At 45.5% G+C, this 14,415-nt stretch overlaps 1 pseudogene; it reads right to left on the bottom strand.

Moving 5' to 3' along the window:
- Window positions 1-1,799: 1,799 nt before the first annotated feature.
- LOC147991583 (uncharacterized) lies at window positions 1,800-7,838 on the bottom strand (annotated as a pseudogene).
- Between the last annotated feature and the right edge of the window lie 6,577 nt (window positions 7,839-14,415).

The following is a 14,415-nucleotide window of genomic DNA, read 5'->3' as shown; positions in this document are numbered from 1 at the left end:
CGCGGCGGGACCTCTATGCTACTACGGCCACACGGTGGGACATGTCGGTTGCTGTTGTGGCGAGGCGGGACATCTCTCCTGCTTCCGCTTCCATGCTCGCCTCTCTCTGGTAACCTAGAACTCACGATGGCCATGGCAAACGCAAGGGAACGACAATGCATGACTTGTTTGTTTTTGTGGATGAGGAGTTGAGGAGGAATGTGCAGTCATCTTGGAGTAGTAGTATTTATAACCGAGCACTAATACGCTCCTAAGTGGGAAATCGTTTAGGTTTTGATCGGTATGAACATGTTTGCAATTAAATATAGCATGGTAGTAGTAATTTGGAATGTGACGGGACGCGGGCTCAAATTTTATTGGAGGTTCTATAATTTCTAAGTGCGGCACTATTCCCGGACGGCGTAACGTGGGCGCGCTTTCTCGGCCGCGTACGTGGCGTTTGCACCATAGGGTGCACCGCAATAGGCGATGTCAGCACACGTCTTATTTCAACAACCGTGCGCGCCCGTTATTACCATCGCACACTTCTTTTAATTAAAATGTGTGCCCGTCTAGCACACACACGTTGATCTGTCTAACTATTTCTGTTTGTCGTGGCTAATCGCAAATAGTTCATCCGTGTGAAGTGTATGCCGTCAATCGCAGACACGTTGATCTGGCTGACCGTTTCTGTTGTGTTGCCTAATCGCAAATAGTTCAGCCGTCTAAAGTGTATGCCCTCAATCGCACACACCTTCATCTGGCTGCCCGTTTCTGTTGTTTCGCCTCATCACAAACAGTTAATCCGACTGAATTGTATGTCGTATATCGCACACGCCTTCACTTGGCTGCCCATTTCTGTTCTTCTTCCGCATCGCAAACAGTTCATTGAAGTGAATCGTATGCCCTGCATCACACACGCAACTAAAATCTGAACTGTGTTTGATGTATCCGCCACCGCAAATGTTTTGCATCTTTTTGACGGGTTTTTTACATCATCGTTTGCGATTAATGCATCGCACACAGTTTCGTCAAAGGGTCTCTGACTATAGTGTCGCGTTAGCAGCATCCTATAGTAGTGATGGTTAGGAAACCTTAACCATTTTTGACCAACGAGTTGGTCTAGTACATGCTTACTAGGGACACGATATTTCATTTATGTATCCACACATGTATTTAAGTTTCCGATCAATACAATTCTAGCATGAATAATAAACCTTTATTATGAATAAGGAAATATAATAATAACAACTTTATTATTACCTCTAGGGCATATATCCATCATTATATTGAGGCCGGAGCCGCCATCCATGAGTACTTTGGACAGCTGGCAGCCCCCGATGATGGGGTCGACGACGAGCGCATTCCTCCCTAGGTTGGATGTGTAGTCTAGGTGGTCGTTGATCCCTAAGGAGATCGTATGGGTTCGACCAGTCTAGTAGCTGTGGCACTCCTAGCACTAGAGAGTAGATCTCTCGCACCGTCTGCTTCTAGGCCCGTTTAGACTCTGGGCAGCGGAAAATCATCTGTTTACCATATGTGTGCTGGATTTTTCCTTTCGGCCTCCTCTTGGGGTTCTTTGGGAGGTCGCGTGCGCACTGTGATCGTCCTCGGTGTTAGAGCTCTCTCTATCACTTGCATTCTTCTCTTTGGTGAGTTGCTCGTTTAGGTGGAACTCGTGTGTTGAGTGTAATGCTTTGTAGGCTCCGTGGTTGTGGTATTTGCAAGGGCCGCTCATGATCGTCTCGTATATGCAGGACACGTGCCTTGTCCTTCGTTCATGTTTGGTTTTCTTGCTACCCGGTAGGTCGGCCTCCTGTCTAGTTGTCACCGTTGGTGGCCGCTCCTTCCGTTTTGAGACCGTGGTTCTGACCGCGCATGGTGCGTCCTGTCTTGCCATGTGCCCTTGGTAGCTCCTCTGGTTGCTTGTGGCGGCGACTGGCGCGAGCCATCTCCTCTCCTGTGGCGAAGACGTTTGATATCTTCATGAGGGAGGCCATGTCGGGCAGTTGACCTTGCACCCTCTTTCTACCGATCTTGTGCCTTAGCACGGGGTCCAGCGCTCTATTAACAAATGCTTCGATTGTCGTGCCATCGGAGATGTTTGGTATTGTGTTTTTCTTCCGGAGCCATCGGGCGATGAAGTCGCATAGTGGTTCATGTGCTCCTTGTGTTATATTGTAGAGGTCTACCAGGCTTCCTAGCCGATGGTACGTCCCTTCGAAGTTGTCGAGGAACTTGTTGAATAATTAGGCATTTTCGCGTTTAGTTTAATCTAGAAAAATAATGGATAAAACATGAATAGCAATATATTGATGAAACTAGAAACTAGCAACAATTCGTTGAGACTAGTCCTGCAGTCAAAATCATAAGCAAAATGCATCATATACATGTCAATTGCTATTAGCAATAAACCAAATGCTATCCCTAACAGTGAGGATAAGATGGCATACAGCGCAGTAGCAGAAGGTGCAGATGTCCCGATCGTCATGTCGCTGAAGAGGTCATTGACATCGGGGAAGAAGTCGTCGTTGGGGAACTCATCGTCAGTGATGTCGCCGTTTGCAGCCACGATGAACAAGACTCCAGCAGTCGCGTAAAGACGCTCCCCAAAAACCTTATCGCCCCTCTCCCGTACCGGATCACAAGAGGCGGGGTTTTGGAGGCCTGCTATCTCACTCTCCGGTGCATGCCAGGAAGCGAGATGGGAAAGAGGTAGGTGGTGCAATGCTCTGGAACAATGCGAAGAGTTGTGTCTCGTTGGGAAGAGGAGCGACCTCTTATAGGGGTAACGAGATGAAACTGAAATGGACGCACTAATTCTCATTAAGGACAGGAGAAACAGGCGCACTAAAAATCCTTTAAGTGGTCAGTTTCATCTCCCATTAGTAGGCAAATCGTTTCAAGTTCTTGCATGACAAAATATGCTAGCACGCACGGTATGAAGAAACCAATGTACTAATGAAGAAATGAAACCGAAACCAAAATATTGATGCCATCAATGAGGAGATGAATGTCATCATTCACCACCATTCGGTTTCATTTTCCACTAGCGCAAATATTTTAACTTCTTTCTTGTCATGCATGAACGTGCCACATGGGCCTATGGGATTTTCCTAGAAATTATTGGATATAACAGATGGTTTAAATCCCAATAATTCTAACAATCCCCCACCCGATCCCAAAGGCACATCAAGTTTGCCTATGGTTCCAAAACATTGTTTATATACCGGTGTTTCGGTGGAGACTGTTAAGTTGAACTTCCACCTAGAACTCCACTCTACACTCGTTCACAACTTGACCAGTGGACTACGCCTTGAACTGCAAGTTTTGTGCAAACAAGTTTCACGTAAAAGCCTTGACTGATACTAGACCACTGAAAACTTTCCCGCGGGTAGGAGCATATGCGTCATACTCCGGGGCCTCTTCATGAGTTTATTAGAGAACACCCAACTCTCACATACCGCGATGTTTAACAGTCTAACTCATATAGGTGTGTTCTTTCTAGATGTTCTGTAGGACAACATCTTTGCCTACCCCAAGCCATTCAAAACACATTAAGATAAATATCAGCCTACCATACAGATTAGGAGAGAATTGCATCATAACGGAGTGGATTTTTGTCAATTAATATTCTCCTCTCTGTTATCCAATAGTTTGTCTCACCAATTCTAATTCACGGGATCTCCGATCACAAAGAATGGGTTACCACCATGAACAACTTATGTAGTGGGTCTCAATCCCATCTCCTTCGATGCATTGTCTATCACATTTCGTGATAAACCCTTTGTGAAGGGATCTGCCAGATCCTTCGATGTGTTTATATAGTCCAACGCTATAACTTCAGAGTTTCTCATGAACCTGACAGATTTCAGTCTCCTTCTCACATGTCTTGATGACTTCTTATTATCCTTAGAACTGTTTACCTTGACGATCACTGTTTGATTATCACAGTTCATTAGAATAGTTGGTATTGGTTTTTCAACCACCGACAAGTCCATCAAAAGTTCTCGAAGCCATTCTGCTTCAACTGTTGCCGTGTCTAATGTTGTGAGTTCTGCTTCCATTCTTGACCTTGTTAAGATGGTCTACTTGCAAGACTTCCAGGAAACAGCAGCACCACCAAGTGTAGACACATAACCACTTGTCGCTTTAAGCTCATCAGCATCAGATATCCAATTTGCATCACTATAACCTTCAAGTACTCTTGGATACCCGGTATAGTGAAGCCCATAACTCAAAGTATCTTTCAGATAGCGCATTATTCTCTCAAGTGCATGCCAATGAACATCTCCCGGGTTTGAAACAAACCGGCTTAGTTTACTCACAGAAAATGAGATGTCAGGCCTCGTAGCACTAGCTAAATACATAAGCGAGCCAATGATTTGAGAATATCTCAATTGATCCTTTGTTTCTCCTTCGTTCTTCCGAATTAAAACACTCGGATCATAAGGTGTCGGAGAAGGTTTGCAATTTGAATATCCAAAGCGATCCAGAATCTTCTCCACATAGTGAGACTGCAAGAGAGTGATCCCACCATCACCACCTCTTAAAAGCTTGATGTTCAAGATAACATCAGCTACTCCAAGGTCTTTCATCTCAAAGTTTTGATTCAAAAAATCTTTCACTTCTTGAATGACCTGGAGATTTGTTCCAAATATAAGTATGTCATCAACATACAAACATAATATAATTCCTTCGCCCCCACCATGGCGATAGTACACACACTTGTCGGCTTCGTTTGCAACAAAGCCCATAGATGTCAAAGTTCTTTCGAACTTCTCGTGCCACTGCTTAGGTGCTTGTCTCAAACCATACAAAGATTTCAACAATTTACACACTTTTCCTTCCTGACCATCTACTACAAAACCATCGGGTTGTTCCATGTAAATTTCCTTCTCCAACTCTCCATTTAGGAAAGCTGTCTTAACGTCCATTTGATGAATGAGAAGATTGTGTGAGGAGGCCAATGAGAGTAGTACTCGAATGGTGGTCAATCTGGCCACAGACGCATAAGTATCAAAGAAATCTTCACCTTCTTTTTGGGTATATCCCTTGGCTACAAGCCGCGCCTTGTACTTTTCGATTGTACCATCGGGCCTAAGCTTTTTCTTAAACACCCACTTACACCCTACAGGTTTACACCCATAAGGACGATCAGTGATCTCCCATGTCCCGTTAGCCATGATGGAATCCATCTCACTATGCACAGCTTCTTTCCAGTAGTCAGCATCCGGAGATGAATAAGCTTCTGAAATAGAAGTGGGAGTATCATTCACGAGATACACAATGAAATCTTCACCAAATGACTTCGCGGTCCTTTGTATCTTGCCCCTTCTAGGAGTTTCATTGCCATCCTTGGGAATATCTGTGTATTTCTTCTCAGAATGTTCCAATGGAACAGTAGGTGCAGGAGTTGTCTCTAACCTCTGACTAGACGAGCTAGACATATCCTTCATAGGAAAATTATCCTCAAAGAAAGTCGCTTCATTCGACTCCATGATTGTACCAACATTCATGTTAAGTACCTCAGATTTCACCACTAGAAATCTATAGCCAATGCTATGGAATGCATAACCCAGGAAAACACAATCAACTATTTTTGGCCCAAACTTACGCTTCTTGGTAATTGGTACATTGACCTTCGCCAAACAACCCCAAGTTTGTAAGTAGGAAAGTTTAAGCCTTTTCCTTTCCCATTCTTCAAACGGGGTAATCTCTTTATTATTCGTGGGAACTCTATTTAGGACATGACTTGCAGTCATCAAAGCCTCCCCCCACCATTCCTTGGAAAGTCCCATTGTATCTAACATGGCGTCAACCAAATTAGTTAGAGTTAGGTTCTTTCGTTCGGCAACCCTGTTTGACTGGGGAGAGTAGGGAGGCGTCCTCTCATGTATTATACCATGTTCCTCACAAAATAAATTGAACTCGTTGGAAAAATACTCTCCACCACGTTCCGACCTAAGCCTTTTGATCTTTCGATCGAGTTGATTCTCTGCTTCGGCTTTATAGATTTTAAAGTAGTGCAAAGCCTCATCTTTTGTTTTCAACAAATATATCATGCAATATCTAGTAGAGTCATCGATTAGAGTCATGAAATATCTTTTTCCACCTTTTGTCAACACACCATTCATCTCGCAAAGATCTGAATGTATGAGTTCAAGTGGTGCCAAATTCCTCGCCTCAACAGTCGCATGAGACTTGCGAGGTTGCTTTGCTTGCACACAAATTTGGCACTTGGAACCTTTGACAATTGTAAATTTTGGGATTAAACTCAAATTTACTAGCTGCGTCATGACACCAAAGTTAATATGACAAAGTCGTGAATGCCAAACATTTGATTCGGTTTCACTCCAAACATGATTAATAACTTTAGTGCAAAAGTCTGACAAAGATAAGCGGAACAAGCCTCCGCTCTCATAGCCCTTCCCAACAAATTGTCCACACTTAGATACTATAATCTTATTCGACTCAAATACCAATTTATAACCATCTCGACACAAACGAGAACCGCTGACAAGATTTTTATTTATAGCAGGGACATGCTGCACGTTCTTCAGTCGCACGATTTTTCCCGAAGTAAACTTCAGATCGACCGTACCAACACCATGAACAGAAGCATGTGTCCCGTTTCCCATCAGCACGGGTGTAGTTCTTACGACCTGATAAGAAGAAAACATGTTTATGTCAGAACACACATGTACATTGGCACCGGTGTCAATCCACCAATCTGGAGAATGACATACTGAAAGAATGGTAGGAAATTTACCATACCCGACATCTTTCATGTCAACATCGCCAATAACAACATTAGCGGCCTTGCTATTGTTCTCATTCTGACGCATGTCCCAGCGGTCCTTGCAGGATGAAGCCCAATGTTCTTCACTGCCACATACCTGGCACTTTCCTTTCTTCTTATAAGTATCCTTCTTCTTCTTGAAGTTGACAGGTTGTGGGGCTTTGTACTTGCCATCAAATTTTCCTTTGCTCGCATAGTTTTTGTTCTTGGGTTTGTGGTTTGAAAATTTCTCTTTTGTACCAAATTGGCACTGGAATTCCCCTCATGAAAACGAGCACGTATCTTTTGCCCTTGCCTTCTCTTCTACATCAAGAGTGCCAATTAGATTGACAACAGTAAACTCTTGCCTCTTATGCTTCAGAGAGGTAGCAAAATTCCTCCATGAAGGAGGAAGCTTGGCAATGATGCCTCCGGCAATGAATTTGTCCGGTAACACACAATTAAGATGCTCAAGTTCTTTTGTGAGCGACTGAATCTCATGAGCCTGCTCTACAACGGAGCGGTCATCAGTCATTTTGTAATCATGGTACTGTTCCATGATATACAACTCACTTCCTGCGTCCGCGACTCCAAACTTGGCTTCGAGCGCATCCCACATATCTTTACCGACCATGATGGTCATGAATGGATCGACAATCTTGTCGCCAAGAACACTCAAGATAGCACCTCTGAAGAGGGTGTCTGTAGCCTGGAAAGCTTGCTCCTGCTCAGCAGTCAGCTCTCCCTCAGGCTTGCCTTTAGAGGCGTGAAAACAGTTCATGGTGGTAAGCCAAAAAACTGCCCTCGCACACCGCCTCTTATAGTTCACGCCCTCAAATGGTGCGGGCTTGAGAGTTGCAGCAAAAGCAATAGGAGAAAATTTCCTACACATATCAAGTTTTTGGATTGTTGAATGATTAGGCATTGTTGAATAACTAGTCCTGCAATCAAAATCATAAGCAAAATGCATCATATACATGTCAATTGCTATTAGCAATAAACCAAATGCTAGCCCTGACAATGAGGATAAGATGGCATACGGCGCAGTAGCAAAAGGTGCAGATGTCCCGATCGTCATGTCGCTGAAGAGGTCATTGACGTCGGGGAAGAATTCGTCGTTGGGGAACTCGTCGTTAGTGATGTCGCCGTTCACAGCCACGATGAACAAGACTCCAACAGTGGTGTAAAGACGCTCCCCAAAAACCTTATCGCCCCTCTCCCGTACCGGATCACAAGAGGCGGGGTTTTGGAGGCCTGCTATCTCACTCTCCGGTGCACGCCAGGAAGCGAGATGGGAAAGAGGTAGGCGGTGCAATGCTCTGGAACAATGCGAAGAGTTGTGTCTCGTTGGGAAGAGGAGCGACCTCTTATAGGGGTAACGAGATGAAACTGAAATGGACGCACTAATTCTCATTAAGGAGAGGAGAAACAGACGCACTAAAAATCCTATTAAGTGGTCAGTTTCATCTCCCATTAGTAGGCAAATCGTTTCAAGTTCTTGCATGACAAAATATGCTAGCACGCACGGTATGAAGAAACCAATGTACTAATGAAGAAATAAAATCGAAACCAAAATATTGATGCCATCAATGAGGAGCCGAATGTCGGGTTTTGTATCGCCCGAATATATTTCAACCGCATGCACAATAAAAGGCTGAGGGAATTGGTGTGTGATGACCTCGCTCCATGGCACGGGCTCGTCAGTGGTCGTGAAGATCTGGGAGGAACCCAAGGCGTTCGTGAACCGACCCCTCTTGACTTCTTGCCTTTGCGACTTGTATTGTGTGTCGGAGGTCGTTGGCGCCTAGCGTGTCGTCGTACCTCTCGAAACGCTTGCGTGCGTCCCGGCCTTCTGGTGTCGGCTCCTTATTAGGCGATTTTGTGGCGTCCTCTGTACTATGCATTTGCTTTTCTTGGAGCTTAGTCGTCATGTGCACGGCTTTGATGAGGTCGGCGAGGATTAGGGCATGTACAATGGTTGATAGGACAGTCTTATCTTAAGTCTTGCATGTATTTTAGAGATGACAAAAAAATATGTCTACAATGAGTTATATCTTAGCCTTATCTTCAATAACTAGCAATTTCTTAAAACATGGTGAGACAAATTATGCTAAAAGATTATCTCTTGCCTTATCTTAAATAAAAGAAGACAAATCTTTTCTTATGAGTTCTCTCTCCTTCACCTCATTATTTATTCTACGTGGCACTCTTAAGATAGCATCATTGTACATGCTTTACAGGGTCCGCGGACGGATGCGGCTCCGAGCTTGTTGACCGACAGGACCGCTTCTTGTATGCTATGAGCCGCTGTGGGGAGCTCTGTGGGCTTCCTCGTTGTCTTCCCATCCACCGGCCTCTGAGTTTTGTTGACGACCTCTGCGTCGTCCTTGCCTGGTGCCGTGTATCATTGCCTGTCTCTGTTCTATGGCTGCTTGTGATAGCGCGTGATGTGCGGCCCCGGGCGTAAGGATCTCGTGGAGCCTGTCCTCCAGGGATTTGGGTGCGGCGTGATATTTGCGGATTTTTCCAGTGCCACGGTCGTGGTGGTCGAGTGTGGCGTGTTATCGCTTGCCTGGATCTTCGCCTGAATCGCCTTCTTTCCCAGCTTCTTCTAGAATCGTTACTTTATATATTTTTTATAATTCTAACTAATTAGACCTTAACTAGATAGGATTGTAAAAAAATATGAAGTGGCGATTTCAAAAGAAGCTGGGGAGGAGGCGATTCTGCCAAAAGAACTGGCCCTTTGTGTAGCGAGATTGGCTACGGGACGTATGGTTCGACCCGCCCTGCGTCTCCCGTTGAACACAGGATTTCGAGGTATTTTGTTGTTCGTTGTGATCTTCACGCTCCCTCAGTCTAGAAATACGTTTTTTTGGAGGCGTTGGTGGAGCTCATTCTGGTATGCAGCCCCCAAGTTACTTAGTCCGAACAGGAAGCAAGCAGCGAGACCGGTCACCGAGGCCGACGGGATCGGGAGTGTGTCGCGTCCTCTGGGTTGGACGGGTGACAAGCATAATCGGAGGTCGCCGTATGTGCTGGTGACGAAGGCGATGTTACTGATGTGGATGATGCGTGTGGGACAAACCGGCAGGCTAACGTCGACTCGGCCCACAACGTTCGTGGTGAACATTAGGGAGCCGAAGGTTAGGCTCTCCCCCGGCGGTAGGCCGCCAGAAGTGGAAAAATATCTGATCCATGATCAGTCTCTAGCCGGCATCGCCCGTTCCTGGCGCGGCAACAGATCGGTCTCCAACCAGGACCACTTGTTTTTTGTTTGCGGGAAGAACATGCATTACTCAACTCAAAAAGTCTTTACAGTCAATCACAGCCAGGTTGATAGCATCCTGAGGACCAGAACCAAGCCAAGTCATGGTTCTTGCCTCTAAACGAGCAAACTTTGCTATGCTATCACTAACTTTATTTTGCCTACGACTTATATAAATAATACATGTTTCATGAATAGACATGAGATATCTAGTCTCCTTGATGAGCGACAAGTAGATCGATCTATCAACATCCATATCTTGGATCAGTTTCACAGCAATAAGTGAGTCCATCTCGATCTCCAGCCATGACCGCTTGTAACGGATCAACTAGACGGACCCGATAAGAGAAACCGGACGAAAAATAAATAAATGCATGAATCTCGACGCGCAGATTGCACGGCAAAGAAAACGGATGAAAACGAATTGTTTTCATACGTATGTAAATTAGCAAAACCGAAGCTTAGAGCAACTCCAACCGGGCGATCCAGTATCCTTTGTCCACTTTTGGTCCCTTTGGGTCGGCCCAGCGGACAACTATGCCCGCTTTCGCATTTGGGTCGACGCTTGCGCCCAACGCTAGACCAACCCATTTTTTAGTTCACACGCAAAAATATAAGTAACACAATTTTTCTGAAATTTAAAACGTTAGTTAAACATAAATGCCAGCCACAAAGCCCGACGAGAGTCCACAATTCCACGATACATTAATTAAAAACATTTAATAAAACTAAAAACGAGGAGAAGGTGCGCTACCCTAAGCGTTCTCGTCGTCAGCGTCGGGGCCAGTGAGGTCGACGAGCGTCCGGGATGGGCCAGCCCAAGGGAACACCGTCTCCCAGGCTGTGGCGACGTCCTCGGCGTCTGCTTGACCGCCGTCGGCTGGGCAGTGCGGACCCGACGCTCCTCCTCCACGTCGCGCTCCCACTGCTCCAGACGCTCGCCCTCGCGGCGCTCCTCCGCCAGCTAGCGTGTCCGCCACTGCTCGAGGTAGAGCTTCTCTTGTGCCGGTGTTGTCCCAAGCCAGATGGGTAGCGCGCTGACCCACTCGCGCACCACTCCTTGCTACGTACCGTTGGGGCGCTGGCATAGGGGACGGCGTCGGCTCGGGCTTGACGGGGGACAGAGGCATCAGCGGCAGCACGACGCAGTCGCCTGAAGCGGAGAGTGCGATGGCCTCCGACTGGCGCATTTGGTACACCGCCTCCTCCTCCTCCATGCGCCTCTCGTCCTCTTCGCTTTTCCTGCATGGCAACCGCCAGCGCTGCCTGGTAGGCGGTCTCCTCCTCCAGGTCCTCGTCGCGCACGACGGGGGGGGGGGGGTGCCAACCCGCACGTGCTGGACGTCGCGCGAGCGCTGCTCCTCGTGCTCGAGAGTGAACCAGACCTCCCAATCAGGAAAATCTGCTGCGTAGACGCGATCGCGCTGCTTCGACGTCAGCATCTCCCGCAGGCCCGCACCTCCTCCGCGTGTGCCCGCGCCGTCGGCGGCACCGCTGACACTGGGATCCTATCTGGATCCAAATGCCAGTCATGTGGCAGGGTCACGTCGGGGTACGGGAGGAGGATGCAGTGCTCCTAGTGCCACCTCACCTGGTGCATTGGGACGCTTATCCGCTGCCTCGCCGGGAGGGCAGACGCCAGCGGAGGCGGCGGGGGGGGGGGGGGGCGGGGGGGGGGGGGGTCGCCAGCGCGCGCGAAGGGGATGAGGCGGGGCCTGCCCTTGTTCTTGCCGACGAAGAAGCGCATGGTGGCGCACACTAGGCTAGGGTTGTCGCCGGTGGGGAGCAACAGGATGGCTAGATGGGGACGGGAGGCTGGAAGAGGATGATGCCGCCCCCACACCCCCTCCGCACGCTCGGATTAAAAAAGAACACCCGCTGTCGCTGACGCGTGGACCCGTGATCTATGGTCATCTTTAATAAAGACGCGAGAGGTAGTTGACCGGCCGCCATGTGGGGATGCAGCGGACATCGAGCGGAGGCGTTTTAGGAATGGGTCCATGCGAACATGCATGAAGCGGACGCATTTCAGGCCCAAATTTGGTCAGAAATGGGTCCACGTGAACATGAAACGGATGCGTTTTAGGAATGGGTCAACGCGTCCGCGACGACCTAAACATAAACAGACGAAATGGGTCGCCGCTTTAGAGTTGCTCTTGATTCCTTCTTCTAGCGCGTGGGTATTTCTTATCCTTTGTCTTCTTCACTAGATCATCAAAGGCGTGCGTTGCCGCGCCCGTCCATTTTTGTAATAGAATGGTAGGAAATGAAGCAAGTACACATAAAACATGGGAGTTAAATTTGCATAAAGTTACACATATATTTGTCGGTTACCAAAGAGCAGAATTTAATGAGTTCGTGGGGAAATAATGCGGTGCTAGGTGACCATAGAACATGCAAACACAAATATTGAGAATAATTCCCTAAAATAATCTTACAGACACAAAAGACAGGTGCCAAAACTTGAAGGACAAAATACAAATTACTAATCAGGAAGAAGTTTCTCAATATATCGCAAGGCATCATGGATACGGTCAATATTAGATAATGTTGTGCAAGTATGTCAACATTAAAAGTTTGTATTTGCTCTCATTCAAGACATCAAGTACATGCAAAGTTGTTTGTAAAAATACTATAACCTGCAGTAGTAGAAGAATGCCTAACCAGTGAACTATGGAACAGCAGGTTGACTCTCATCCCATCAAAAATATATGCATTGTGAAGTCACACTGTATAAAGGCTTCTTTGGATCGCAGGATTTGGAAAACAAAGGAATAGGAAAAAATGAAGGATTTGATTGCCATGACATAGCCAATCCTATGGAATTTTTCCAGAGGTCGGACCTCATGTGTAATTTCCTCTGGAATCAGCACCTTGGCGACCCAATCCTGAGGAATTTTAGTGACCCAATCCTGTCATCCAAATGCATTCCATAGGAAACAATCTCGAGGATTGGTATCCCGTGGGAATCCTGTGAAAATCCTCCAATCCAAAGAAGGCGTAAGCTATCTTCCATGCAAAATATAAATTACCAACATTAAAATCAACAGCCTCTTCATTTGGATGGCAATCTAAGTACAATGCTCTGGGACACTGTTTTTGTCCGATACATTGCAAACATTCATGGAGTCAATCAAATAGGAAAGTAACAAGCTTCTAGAAACAAACGGTCCAATTAATTATGGAACAGATATTGGTAGAATCAAGTGGTTAACACACTGCGAACCATTGCGGATATCCATAATAGAATTTTAGAACTTGCTTCAGTAATTTACCCTCTCTAAATTTATATTGTCTAAAAACTGTGTATTGTATCCATTCAGAAATTTGTAAAAAAATTGTAACTTATATTGTCTAAGTCTTGATTTTGAATACATATCATCTAAGAACTATTGATTACATCCATTGAGAAATTTTTGAAGAATGATAACTCCAACAAACTAGAGTAGAGAAACTCTCTCACTCACCTTCATACCAGCAGAAGAATAGCAATCAACACAAGGAGCAGACATTATCCAAGGTTATCATAATTAAGGTCACCGAATTATCTCTAACATGAATAATGGCAAATGATGTTGAGCACACGTGTAACTCTGTAACTTTTCTGTTCCCTTATTTTGAAGCCTTGCCTCATACCTCTATTATGACGAAGAATGCCAAGTATGAACATCACTCACTGCATGGACTCAAAACAGCGACATCAAATTAACACTTGCCTTCACCTTTTTCAAGTGGCATAAGGGTATGATTGTAAAAGTATATATATCCTGTAAATTACATTTCTTACTTATGCGAGCAATCAATTTTTTCATGTATTATAAATCCTAACTTAAACTATACCATCATACACCCATAGTGATAATGGGATGAATTGTGTTCTGTCACCTTGACCCAACGCGCGGTAGACATTCTTGATCTGCCCACAAAAGCAACTTGGTGCATCAACAATGATATAAAAAATCCGATGTGGATCACATGACTAATATTGTAATCTCCATAAGCATTTCTAAATTGTAAACTATTGTTTCTCGTGATGAACAAAGAGACCATTTCCCCATTGCATACAAAGGGCAGTACTGAAGCACCCTTTTTACACAAGAACAAAATAGAGATTCAACTACTGATAAAATGAGAAATTTAGCAATGAATATTAAGTAGGAAAACTACAGTTCAAAGCTTCGGTTCCGTATTGTGGCTTCTCAATACAACAAAGTATATAACATCAGGTGGTGAGAAAAAATTTCTTATGAGTCCGTACAAAACATACCCCACCAATGAAATAATGTAGAAATCAGTACCTCACCTTCCAAATCCGTCAAGCTAGAAAATATAGAGTAGGTAAAAATATCAACCACCCAAATTTTGGTTAGCTTCGGATATAAAAGTA

The sequence above is a fragment of the Triticum urartu genome, chromosome 1A, assembly GCF_056163025.1.
Source record: "Triticum urartu cultivar PI428250 chromosome 1A, HENAU_Tu73, whole genome shotgun sequence".
Lineage (NCBI taxonomy): Eukaryota > Viridiplantae > Streptophyta > Magnoliopsida > Poales > Poaceae > Triticum > Triticum urartu.
The sequence above is the reverse complement of the archived record's forward strand: the minus strand, read 5'-3'. Positions and strand labels throughout refer to the sequence as shown.